We start from the raw sequence: 12,436 nt of genomic DNA, 5'->3' as shown, positions 1-12,436 counted from the left end.
AGGTCGTCCGGGCAACCAGGGACCGGGACGGAGGGAGGGCGGGACTCCGAACCTCCGTCTCGAAAAACAAATCCCGCTCATAAAATAAAATTCCGTTAAAAAAAGAAAGTACGCATCGTTCCTAACGTGTCTGGTGCCTCGAAAGGCGAGAGGGGTCTGTGTACGTCACTGTGGGGGGGGGGGGGTTCTCTTTTTTTTTTTTTTTTTCTTTTTTCCCGGAAACTCACTTTTTAAGTATTTTCTTTCATGTCAGTTTTATTTTCCTTTTTTTTGAGACGGAGTCTCGCTCTGTCGCCCAGGCTGGGGTGCGGTGGCGCGATCTCGGCTCACCGCAACCTCCGCCTCCCAGGTTCAAGCGATTCCCCTGCCTCAGCTCGGCCTCCCGAGTAGCTGGGATTACAGACAGTACAGCACCGCGCCCGGCTAATTTTGTGTATTGTGAGGAGAGATGGGGTTTCGCCATACTGGCCCTGCTGGTCTGACCGCCTCGTGATCCACCGGCCTTGGCCGCCCAAAGTGCTGGCGATGACAGGCTTGAGCCACCGCGCGGGGCCTATTTGTTTGCTTTATTTTATTTTCTTTGTTTATTTTCATTTATGTGTTTATTTATTTGATTTTATTTTTCTGAGACGGAGTTTCGCTCTTGTTGCTCAGACTGGGGTGCGATGGCGCGATCTCGGCTCACCGCAACCTCCGCTTCCCAGGTTCAAGCGATTCTCCTGCCTCAGCCTTCCTAGCAGCTGGGATTATAGGCATGCGCTACCACACCCGGCTAATTTTGTATTTTCAATTGAGACGGGATTTCCCCATGTTGGTCAGGCTTGTCTCCGACTCCCGACTTCAGGTGATGCGTCCACCTCGGCCTCCCAAAGTGATGGGATGACAGGCATGAGCCACCGCGCCCGGCCTGTTGTATTGTATTGTATTGTATTGCGTTGTATTGTATTGTGTTGCGTTGTGTTGTGTTGTGTTGTGTTGTGTTGTGTTGCGTTGCATTGTATTGTATTGGAATGCATTGTATTGACTTATTTTATTTCGTTAGTTATTTCTGTGTTATTCTATTTATTTATGTGTTTGCTTGTTTTTGCCTGATCAAAGGTCAATCAGACCCAGTCGTCAAAGTGGCGATTTCCTAGGCAACGAGGGAGGGAGGAACTTGGAGGTGGGGGCGGGGGCGGTGGAGAAGACACAGTTGCCCCAGGCTGTGCGCAGGCGGCCTGGTGCTTCCTTCCTCTGCGAGGCCTCCGTTTTCAGAGCAACAGTGGCCGCTAGGTGATGCCCGACGTCTGCCAATGAGAGTGTCAGCCCGGAATGAATTGGGATCCCCTTAGGGGGGGGCGGGGAAGGATGTGCGGGGAAGGATGGAGGCGATTCCCCACAACTAATCGACCAGGGCCCCTGGGGGGACACAGCCTAAGTCCCCACCCATCGGATCATCTGGAACTTCCGTCCAGAGACGAGAGACCGACTGGGAATTCTCTCAGTCAAGGTCCAAACCGAAAAGAATCACCGGCACAGACACCAGGACTAAGGCAATTTCTAAAAGACTGGTTTCTGTGTTTTGGGTGAATCCGTGTATTTCTGTATCACAAAATTACCTATTTCGAACGCTACGATTTTTCTCCTCCTTTCGTGTCCCGTCCTGTGATACACAGACCAGGGGACTCCTCAGCTCACAGTCCATGAGGCCAGAAGATGACGTCCCAAATTTCTATTTAGAATGAATTTAAGCAGGCCAGCCAAAGCCAAACACTCTGCCCTGAAACTATCGGGAAGACAAGCGGGGGGGGGGGAGGCGGAGGCGGGGGTCTGGGCGCGGTAGGCTCGTGCCTGTCATCCCCGCACTCTTGGGAGGCCGAGCGCAGGTGGATCCTTCGATCCAAGCCTTGGCAACATGGTGAGACCTCGTCTCAAACAAAAATACAAAAACTAACTGGTTCCACAACCTGGACTCAAAGTTAATAAATAGATAAATAGGCCGGGGGCGGTGGCTCACGCCTGTCATCCCAGCACTGTGGGAGGCCGAGGCGGACGGATCACGGGGTCAGGAGATCGAGACCATCCTGGCTACCACAGTGAATACCCATCTCTACTCAAAATACAAAAAAGTAGCCAGGTACGGTGGCGGGCGCCTGTAGTCCCAGCTACTCGGGAGGCTGAGGCAGGAGAATGGCGTGAAACCGGGAGGCAGAGCTTGCCGTGAGCCGAGATCGCGCCGCTGCCCTCCAGCCTGGGCAACAGAGCGAGAGTCTGTCTCGAAAATAAATAAATAAATAAATAAATAAATAAATAAATAAATAAATGAATAAATGAATGAATGAATGAATGAATAAAGAATAGCAAATAAATAAATACATTAAAATTGAAAACTAAAAAAAAATAAAAATAAAAAAGTGTAGCCGGCCGGGCGCGATGGCTCACGCCTGCCATCCCAGCACTTTGGGAGGCCGAGGTGGGGAGATCACCTGGGGTCGCCAGTTCGAGACCAGCCTGACCCACATGGAGAAATGCCGTCTCTACTAACAATACAAAATCAGCCGGGTGTGGTGGCCCATGCCTGTAATCCCAGCTACTCTCAGGAGGCTGAGGCAGGAGAATCGCTTGAACACGGCAGGTGGAGGTTGCGGTGAGCCGAGATGGTGCCACTGCACTCCAGCGTGGGCACCAAGAGTGAGACTCCGTCCCAAGGAAAAAAAAAATGAAGTGCTGTATTCTGTTATTTCTGCTTCCTGCCCTGAGAAGAACATAGTACAACTGTTGCCTGCCAGCCTGCCTGCCTGCCTGCCTGCCTGCCTGCCTGCCTGCCTGCCTGCCTCCCTGCCTGCCTGCCTGTGACAGGGCCTCACTCTGTCTTTCGCCCAGACTGGAGCACAGTGACACCATTATGGCTCGCTCACTGCAGCCTCAACCTCCCCAGGGTTAGGCGATTCCTCAAGGGATCCTACGGCCTCGGCCTCCCAAAGCGTTGGGGTTGCAGGCGTGAGCCACCAGCACCCGGCCTGAGTTAATACGTCTGGTCTCACTACGTCCTCACCACACACCCATGAAGAACTCAAGTCAAGAGAGAGTCAGCAAGAGACTCTCAGCATTCTCTCCTGAAAGCACGAGTGTCCCGAGCGCCTGTGGTTTCAGGTGGCCGCGCGTAGAGGAGAGATCGCCAATGTTTCCAGAGAGGTGCGAGCCACAGTCATTCGAGGGCATCCGAGCACGAGATGGGGTTTCTGACAGCGACTTAAGGGCCAGGAAGGGCCAGAATCTGCCGAGGCCCGTGTTCCAGGGTGGGGCCGATGGAACCCAAGGTAGAGGGAGTCAGCGGTCCGCACGGAGAGAGCTCCAGCCCTAGGCCCCGCTGTGCAGACCGAATCAGAAGGAAGAGAGTCCTTCGTCCTACATGCCACATCCCTCACATCCCCCCACTGAACTTGGGAGCGGATCCGTGTTCCAAACACGAGGTGACTCTCGGTTTGCAATGGATCACAAGGGGCCGGGCTTTCCAGAGTCGGCAGGATAGAGAAGTCATTCGGGCTCGGCCTCCCCCATCCCCCGGGAACGGTCCCGCTGGTGACTTTAAACGAGCCGGGGCTGGCCTGGCCGGGCCATAGCCGCTACGGGAGTGGGGTGGCGGTGGGGTGCGGGCGGTGTGGGGTGGGGGGATGCCTGAGGCACTGCAGAAAGTGGGCCTGAGCCTCGAGGATGACGGTGCTGCAGGAACCCGTCCAGGCTGCTCTATGGCAAGCACTAAAACCGCTGCGCTTACCGAGATGCGGTTTTCCTCGCAGAACGCCTTTATGCAGAAGTACACTCAGAAGAAGCCTTGTTTTCACTGGTGACCTGTCCTTACCCCTCAGGAAAGGCCTATAAAGCATATAGACTCTGGAAAGGACACAGTGGTACTGCACCGCCATGCAAATACCGGCTTGCAAAATGTTGCGTGGATCTCAGCAAGCTTGCAGAAGGGGAACACATCTTATCGGGTGGAGTGTTTCCTAAGCAGAAAAGCCATGACGATATTTTTACTGAGTCTGGTGATTCAGCTCGCTTTACTCTCTCATTGCCGGGACACGCATATCGCAAGACAGATCGGCTTGCCAAAGGATCCGAATGTGACCAACAGGGCCTTAGTTGAAATCCTTTCCTCTGGTATCCCTTTGAATCATTATGTGAAGTAGGTGGAAAAGCAAGATCCTGACCAAACACTTCAATTCACATCTTTACAGAACTTTGGCAACTGTCTGTCCAAGTGTTGCCCCACACAAGTACCTCGTCCTAGCTTATGTCACAGACAGCCTGAGACCGTTCTTACGGAAACACCCCAGGACACCATTGAATTAAACAGATTGAGTTTAGAATCTTCCAATTCAAAGTACTCCTTGAATACAGATTCCCCAGTGTCTTCTATGGATTCAGCTGTCATTTCACCTGATACTGTCCCACTGGGAACGGGAACTTCCATGTGATCTAAACAGGTGCAAAATGAACCAAACACCGGTCGAAGTTTATTAGGAGGGCCAGCAGCTGTTGGTCCATTCACCCCAAGTGTTGGGACTTTGCCAGTAGAAACCTCGGGTCCCGGAGATGGATCCTATTTACAAAACTACACCGCTTTGAGACACCTTCTGTAATTGACGTGCCACCCACCGGAGCCCCTTCAAAAAAGTCTGTTGCCAGAATCGGCCAAACCGGAACACAGTCTGTCTTCTCGCAGAGGGGAATCAGCCGAAAGGTCACTCCAATTCTTGCAAAAACACAAAGTTCTGGTCCACAAACGAGTGGAACGCCTCAGGTGTTGAGCCCCACTATGGCGTCTCCCCCAAATGCACGACCTCAAAGAAATTCGCGACTCTTGACTAGTGACAGCTCCACAACCAAGGATAATAGGAAAAAATTTAAAATGAAGTTTCCACCTGAAATCCCAAGCAGAAAAACAAAAAGTAGAACTAATAATGGAGGTACACCACAACCTAACATAAACGATAGCCTGGAAATGACAAAACTGGACTCTTCCATCGTTTCAGAAGAGAAAAGAGCCGCAATCACACCTCAGATTCAGGCTTTTCATCTACAAAAAGCAGCAGCAGAAGGCTTGATGAGCCTTCTTCGTGAAAGGGGGAAAGGTTATTTAGCTTTGTGTTCTTACCACCGCAAAGAAGCTATCCATATTTTGAGCCATCTACCTTCTCACCACTAGAATACCGGTTGGGTACTGCGCCAAATTGGAAGGGCCCGTTTTCAACTTTCAGAGTCCGTGCGACCTGAAAGAATATTCTCAGAGGTTAGAAGGAGGGAGAATTATAGAGTGGAAGGCATGGAGATCTACACTACAACACTTTGGCATCCTCCAAAAGATGTTGCTCTTTCAGTTCTGTCGAAAGACTTCACAGACATGGATAAAAGTTCTCCAGCCAGAGGCCTGGTGTGCTGCAGGGACCCGTTGCAGTCTGCAACGGGAACAGGATATTGCCATTAAATTCTTCCAGAGAACTATCGAAGTGGATCCAAATGATGCTTACGCCTATACCGTCTTAGGGCGTGAGTGTGTCTTCACTGAAGAATTGGACAAAGCCTTAGCTTGATTTCGAAATGCTCTCAGAGTCAGTCCTAGACATTGCAATGCATGGTAAGTGGTCAGGAAGCATAAAGACAACAATACCGGTTGGGTACTGCGCAAAATTGGAAGGGCCCGTTTTAAACTTTCAGAGTCCATGCGACCTGAAAGAATATTCTCAGAGGTTAGAAGGAGGGAGAATTATAGAGTCGAAGGCATGGAGATCTACACTACAACACTTTGGCATCCTCCGAAAGATGTTGCTCTTTCAGTTCTGTCAAAAGACTTCACAGACATGGATAAAAGTTCTCCAGCCAGAGGCCTGGTGTGCTGCAGGGACCCGTTGCAGTCTGCAACGGGAACAGGATATTGCCATTAAATTCTTCCAGAGAACTATCGAGGTGGATCCAAATGATGCTTACGCCTATACCGTCTTAGGGCGTGAGTGTGTCTTCACTGAAGAATTGGACAAAGCCTTAGCTTGATTTCGAAATGCTATCAGAGTCAGTCCTAGACATTGCAATGCATGGTGAGTGGTCAGGAAGCGTAAAGACAAAGTCTTACGGATGGTGCCGGTACTCGCTAATTTTTCTTGTTAGATAGCTCTTTATTGTCATGAATTTGGTGACGAATACTTAGGGATGGTACACGCTGGTCAATAACTTCTAACTAAGATGTTTTCTTATGAAATGTATGTCTTGAACAAACTCTTAAATGAACTCATGATAATAGAATACCAGATCCTTATACTCAACAGTTTCTGTCTTCTACCAGACTTTTGCAGATACCGTAGTTGTCTTTAGGGGGTGTGTGTGTGTGTGTGTGTGTGTGTGTGTGTGTGTGTGTGTGTGTGTGTGTTTCTTTAGTTTTGTTACTTGATTTGTTACTTTTTGTTCGAGCACCGCAGCGGTGATGGGGACAAAAAGGGCTTGGGAGATTGGAAAGGAATAGCATCATTCACTTATTGGATAATAGAAAAAAATATGGAAACGATTCACTAGCTGCTGCTTTGTGACAGTGTTCCAGTCTATGGCGTTACTATGAAGAACTGAGCGTCCCCTTTTATTCAGCGGTCTCTCTGTTTCACTGTTCTGTGCTTGTGTGTCAGTAGACACACAGGAAATGTCTACCTGGGTCGTATGGTTATCAACTGAATAAGATATGAAAAAGCGTGGTCCTACTTCCGCCTCAACACCATACTGACTGTTGACATTTATTGTATTTTTCTGGGCTGACTTAATAGTTAAAACCTCAAGAGAAGGCCGGGCGCGGTGGCTCACGCCTGTCATCCCGGCACTCTGGGAGGCCGAGGCGGGCGGGTCACAAGGTCAAGGGATCGAGACCATCCCGGCCAACATGGTGAAACCCCGCCTCTATTAAAAGTAGAAAAATTAGCTGGGCGTGGTGGTGGGCGCCTGTGGTCCCAGCTACTCGGGAGGCTGAGGCGGGAGAATCTCTTGAACCCGGAGAGGTGGAGGTTGCAGTGAGCCGAGATCACGCCATTGCGCTCCACGCTGGGCGACAGAGCGAGACGCCCCCTCAAGAAAAGAAAATAAAAAAAATAAATAAATACATAAATGAATATCAAGAGAAAGTATAATTCTGAAGTCATAAGCCTGTGGTCGTTTTCTTGTCAGATACGGTTATCTTTGGGGTGGGTTAATTGTTACAGCAGTGGAGTTTTTTCATTGGATTTGCTTCTGAATCTGAAGCATTAGATTACTAAAACATTTTTTGATTTGTGACTATGTTGTTTAGTGGGTGATATCTCATTCTGCTGTAGTAGTTACATCTCCTGAAAGATGGCCAAAAACATAATAGTGCTAGCTATCGCTGACCAATGTAACAATCAACTTGCCGATACTGCCTTCTCTTCCGACGGCCGTGTTCTCCGTGACATTTTAAGAACTCAGTTCTTCATGAGACTTGTGTTGTTTTTTGATTTTTTCCCAAGTCTGGTTGATCCTTGTGTCGTTTGCTTTTTAAATGTGTATCGTCCGTTCAGCTATTTCGCAGGAGTCGCATTCTTAAAAAAACTTAACCGTATCAAAAATTGTGTTTAAAGGAGGATTATTCAGATCGGCAAGCTTTTACTAGGAAGAGTTTAAATGCTGACATATTTAGGTAGCTCTCAATACTGAGCCACTTTATTCTAACTACAAAATAGATAGCCGTTCTTTTGTTTTCACTTTGACTATCACTAGCACGGTGTTTAATACCTTTTCTTCATCTATAACACAATGATAATGATATAGGAAGCCACTCAAATCAAGCAGATATGTTGTGCTTTTAAGAAAAAAAAAAAAAAAAAAAGTCTTTCTGTGGCACAGAACGAGGAGGTGTGGCTGGAATCTAGAATCTGCAGTGAAAACCAATGAAAGAGGGCGAAACCCCGTGTCTACTAAAAAGAAAAAAATGAGCCGGCCACGGTGGCAGTCTCTCTGGTTCAAGTGCAGGAGAATGACTGGAACCCAGGAGGCAGAGGTTGCCGTGAGCTGAGATCACGCCACTGCACTCCAGCATGGGGGACAGAGCAAGACTCCATCTCAGAAACAAACAAACACACAAAGCCAATAAAGGTGTTTCATTCAACCCGTCAGGCTCAGGTCTCTCGAACAGGATACATCCGGCCCCCGGAGGAAACGTCGAGGGGTGGGGTGGAATCTATTTTGTGGCCTCAAGGGAGGGTGTGAGAGGTAGTCCCGCTGCAGGCAAGCGGTGATGGCCTAAGGAAGCCCCTCCGCCCAAGAAGCGATATTCATTTCGAGCCTGTCAGCCACCCGAGAGGGAGACTCGGGCTCTCTGCAGACCCCGCAACCCCCACCCCAGCCCCACCCCCACCCCCACCCCCCCACCTCGTGAAATGGGCTCTCGCTCCGTCAGGCTCTGTTCACACCGTGTGGTTTTGTAACCTCCAGCGTGTGTGCGTGGGTTGCTTGGTGGGGTGGGGCCGGCTGTGGACAGAGGAGGGGATAAAGCGGCGGTGTCCCGTGGGTGCCCGGGACTTGGGATGTGGGACGTGGGACGTGGGTGGGGTGGCCAGAGCCTAGGGAACTCATCGCCTGTCAGGACGTCTCCCCTCCTAGTCCCCTCTCTGACCTACGCTCCACGTCTTCGCAGTTCAGTGGGGACCTTGTGGGTGGAGTCACCATCCCTTTGGACTGTAGCCGATGAAGGCCGGGCTCCTAAGAGTCTCCCCGGAGTCGGGGCCTTGGCCAGGCTCACAAGGATGCTGACGGTGACGGTTGGTGACGGTGATGTACGTTGGAGGCCTCGGGCCGACGCAGAGGTATCCATTTGACCTCGGTGGGACAGGCCAGCTTTGCGGAGTCCCGTGCGTCCTTCCAGAGACTCATCCAGCGCCAGCAAGCATGGTCCCGAGGGTCCCAGCTCCCAGCAGAGACACTTTTGTTCACACAGGATCCCGGACAGGGAAGTTCTCAGCAGGCCTTAGGCCTCCTAGCCAAAAAGCCAAAACCACTTCTGGGATTTTTTTCAAAGAGCCAGTGGTTCCACAAGGGGCCGTGGGTACTTGTGGAAATGGAGAGAAGTGTTTGCGGATACATATTTGAGACCCAACGGGCAGGGCTCGGTCACAGGTCACGCAGGACACGGGCAGATGCACATTGAGAAAACCATCCCAGCATCCTAGGTGAACAGAGGTACGATTTTTCGAGACAGTCGAGGGAGAAGCAACCCCAGATTTGAGGGTTGGATCTTTATTCATATGTAGTACCTATGAGGTATCCAAGTCCAGAAATCAACTCGCCGGTTCTGTACAGCATTCTGTAGGGAGAGGAAATCTGGGATGTCAGAAGTTAAGAATTCAGGCCTTGGTAATGGATTAGATTAGATGTGCTTGAGCTTATTTTGCAAAAAAAAAAAAAAAAAAAAAGAGAGGGCGGGAGATAGCGAGAGCCAGAGACCGAGACAGAGAGAGAGAGAGAGAGAGAGACAGAGACAGAGACAGAGAGAGACAGATGGAGAGCGACAACGATACAGAAAGAGAGAAAGACAAAAAGAGAGAGAGACAGATAAAGAGACAGACAGAGAAAGACAGAGATGGACAGAGACAGAGAGAGAAACAGAAAGAGAGAAACAGAGACAGGAAGGGAGAGAGACAGCCAGACAGCCAGACAGAGAGAGAGAGAGAGAGACAGAGACAGAGAGAGACAGACGGAGAGAGACAACGATACAGAAAGAGAGAAAGACAGAAAGAGAGAGAGACAGATAAAGAGACAGACAGAGAAAGACAGAGATGGACAGAGACAGAGAGAAACAGAAAGAGAGAGAAACAGAGACAGGAAGGGAGAGAGACAGAGAGAGACAGACAGACAGGCAGAGAAAGAGAGTAAGAGTTAGACAGAAGGCAGACACACACACAGAGACAGAGACAGACAGAGAGACAGAGAGAAAGAAAGAGACAGAGAGAGAGAGAGAAAGACAGACAGACAGAGAGAAACAGAGAGAAAGACAGACAGACAGAGAGAAACAGACAGAGACAGAGAGAGAGAGACAGACAGACAGACAGACAGGGGGAGGGAGAGAGAGAGACAGGGAGAGAGAGAGAAGAGAGAGACAGACAGAGAGAGACAGCCAGACAGCCAGACAGCCAGACAGGCAGAGAAAGACAATAAGACAGAAGATAGACAGAGAGAGAGAGAGAGAGAGAGAGAGAGAAACAGACAGACAGGGAGAGAGAGAGACTAAGACAGAAGACAGACACAGTGAGAGAGAGAGAGAGAGAGACAGACACAGAGAGACAGAGAGAAAGAAAGAGACAGACAAAGAGACAGACAGAGAAAGACAGAGACAGACAGAGAGAGACGGAGAGAAACAGACAGACAGACAGACAGACAGGGAGAGAGAGACAGAGAGAGAGACAGACCGACAGACAGACAGGCAGAGAAAGGGAGTAAGACAGAAGGCAGACACAGTGAGAGAGACAGGTAAAGAGGGGGAGGGAGGGAGGGAGGGAGAGAGAGAGAGAGAAACAGACAGGCAGAGAGAGAGAGAGAGAGACAGACAGGCAGAGAGAGAGAGAGAGAGACAGAGAGAGAGAGAGAGACACAGACAGGCAGAGAGAGAGAGAGAGAGACGGACAGGCGAGAGAGAGAGAGAGACAGACAGACAGGCAGAGAGAGAGAGACAGAGAGAGAGAGAAAAACAGACAGGCAGAGAGAGAGAGAGAGAGAGACAGAGACAGACAGAGAGACAGAGAGAAAGAAAGAGACAGAGAGACGGAGAGAAACAGACAGACAGACAGAGAGAAACAGACAGAGAGAGAGAAAGACAGACAGACAGAGGGAAACAGACTGAAAGAGAGAGACAGACAGGGAGAGAGAGAGAGAGACAGGGAGAGAGAGAGACAGACAGACAGAGAGAGACAGCCAGACAGCCAGCCAGACAGCCAGGCAGAGCAAGACAATAAGACAGAAGATAGACAGAGAGAGAGACAGAGAGAGAAACAGACAGGCAGAGAGAGAGAGAGAGAGAGAGAAACAGACAGACAGGGAGAGAGAGAGACTAAGACAGAAGACAGACACAGTGAGAGAGAGAGAGATAGAGAGACAGACACAGAGAGACAGAGAGAAAGAAAGAGACAGACAAAGAGACAGACAGAGAAAGACAGAGACAGACAGAGAGAGACGGAGAGAAACAGACAGACAGACAGGGAGAGAGAGACAGAGAGAGAGAGACAGACCGACAGACAGACAGGCAGAGAAAGGGAGTAAGACAGAAGGCAGACACAGTGAGAGAGACAGGTAAAGAGAGGGAGGGAGAGAGAGAGAGAGAGAGAGAGAGAGAGAGAGAGAGAGAGAGAGAAACAGACAGACAGGCAGAGAGAGAGAGAGAGAGACAGACAGGCAGAGAGAGAGAGAGACAGACAGACAGGCAGACAGAGAGAGAGAGAGAGACAGAGAGAGAGAAACAGACAGGCAGAGAGAGAGAGAGAGACAGAGAGAGAGAGAGAAACAGACAGGCAGAGAGAGAGAGAGAGAGAGACAGAGAGAGAGAGAAACAGACAGGCAGAGAGAGAGAGAGAGAAGGAGAGAGAGAGAAACAGACAGGCAGAGAGAGAGAGAGAGACGGAGAGAGAGAGAAACAGACAGGCAGAGAGAGAGAGAGAGACGGAGAGAGAGAGAAACAGACAGGCAGAGAGAGAGAGAGAGACAGAGAGAGAGAGAGAGAAACAGACAGGCAGAGAGAGACAGAGAGAGAGAGAGAGAAAAGACAGAGAGAGAAAGAGAGAAACAGAGACAGACAGAGAGACAGAGAGAGGGGGAGGAAGGGCGTGCTCGAGAAATAATTACACATATTTTATAATGCTTTTGATCCCATGAACGGTGGCCGGGTTATACTTTGAAAACAACAACAACAACAACAACAACAACAACAGCAACAAGAGCAGCAGCAGCAGCGAGAGCAGCAGCAGCATTCACCTACGGATTTCTAGAAAATAAGATGTTATGAAGGATAGTACACTTCCACCGGCTCTCACTGCACGTGGAGAGATTCAGAAAAGCGCTAGTTAACAACAGGAGAAAACAGCAGCTAACATGTCTTGGGGAAAATAGACGTCTTCCTGAAAACTGGGGATTTCTACTTCACCTGAAAAGAAATACATAGGCAAAGGGAAAAAGACGAACAAACACAAAACAAGCCAACAAACACGGGCCAAGGCACCGTCCCTGGAAATCTTAAGTGAGCCAAGTGTTAGTTTTCAGAAAGCGTTTCTGTTTGGGGCAAATACTAAGAAGGCCCAGACTAGAGCTGTGACGCCTTTCCCGTTGTGAAACTGTGCCGGCTGGAGGGCGGAGAAACGAAAACATCCTGAGAATGGGTGATTGAGACCCAGCCAGGGTGAAGCTTTCCTAGGGAGGCAGGGAG

Source organism: Pongo abelii, chromosome 22 (assembly GCF_028885655.2).
Source record: "Pongo abelii isolate AG06213 chromosome 22, NHGRI_mPonAbe1-v2.0_pri, whole genome shotgun sequence".
NCBI classification, from domain to species: domain Eukaryota; kingdom Metazoa; phylum Chordata; class Mammalia; order Primates; family Hominidae; genus Pongo; species Pongo abelii.
The sequence above is the reverse complement of the archived record's forward strand: the minus strand, read 5'-3'. Positions refer to the sequence as shown.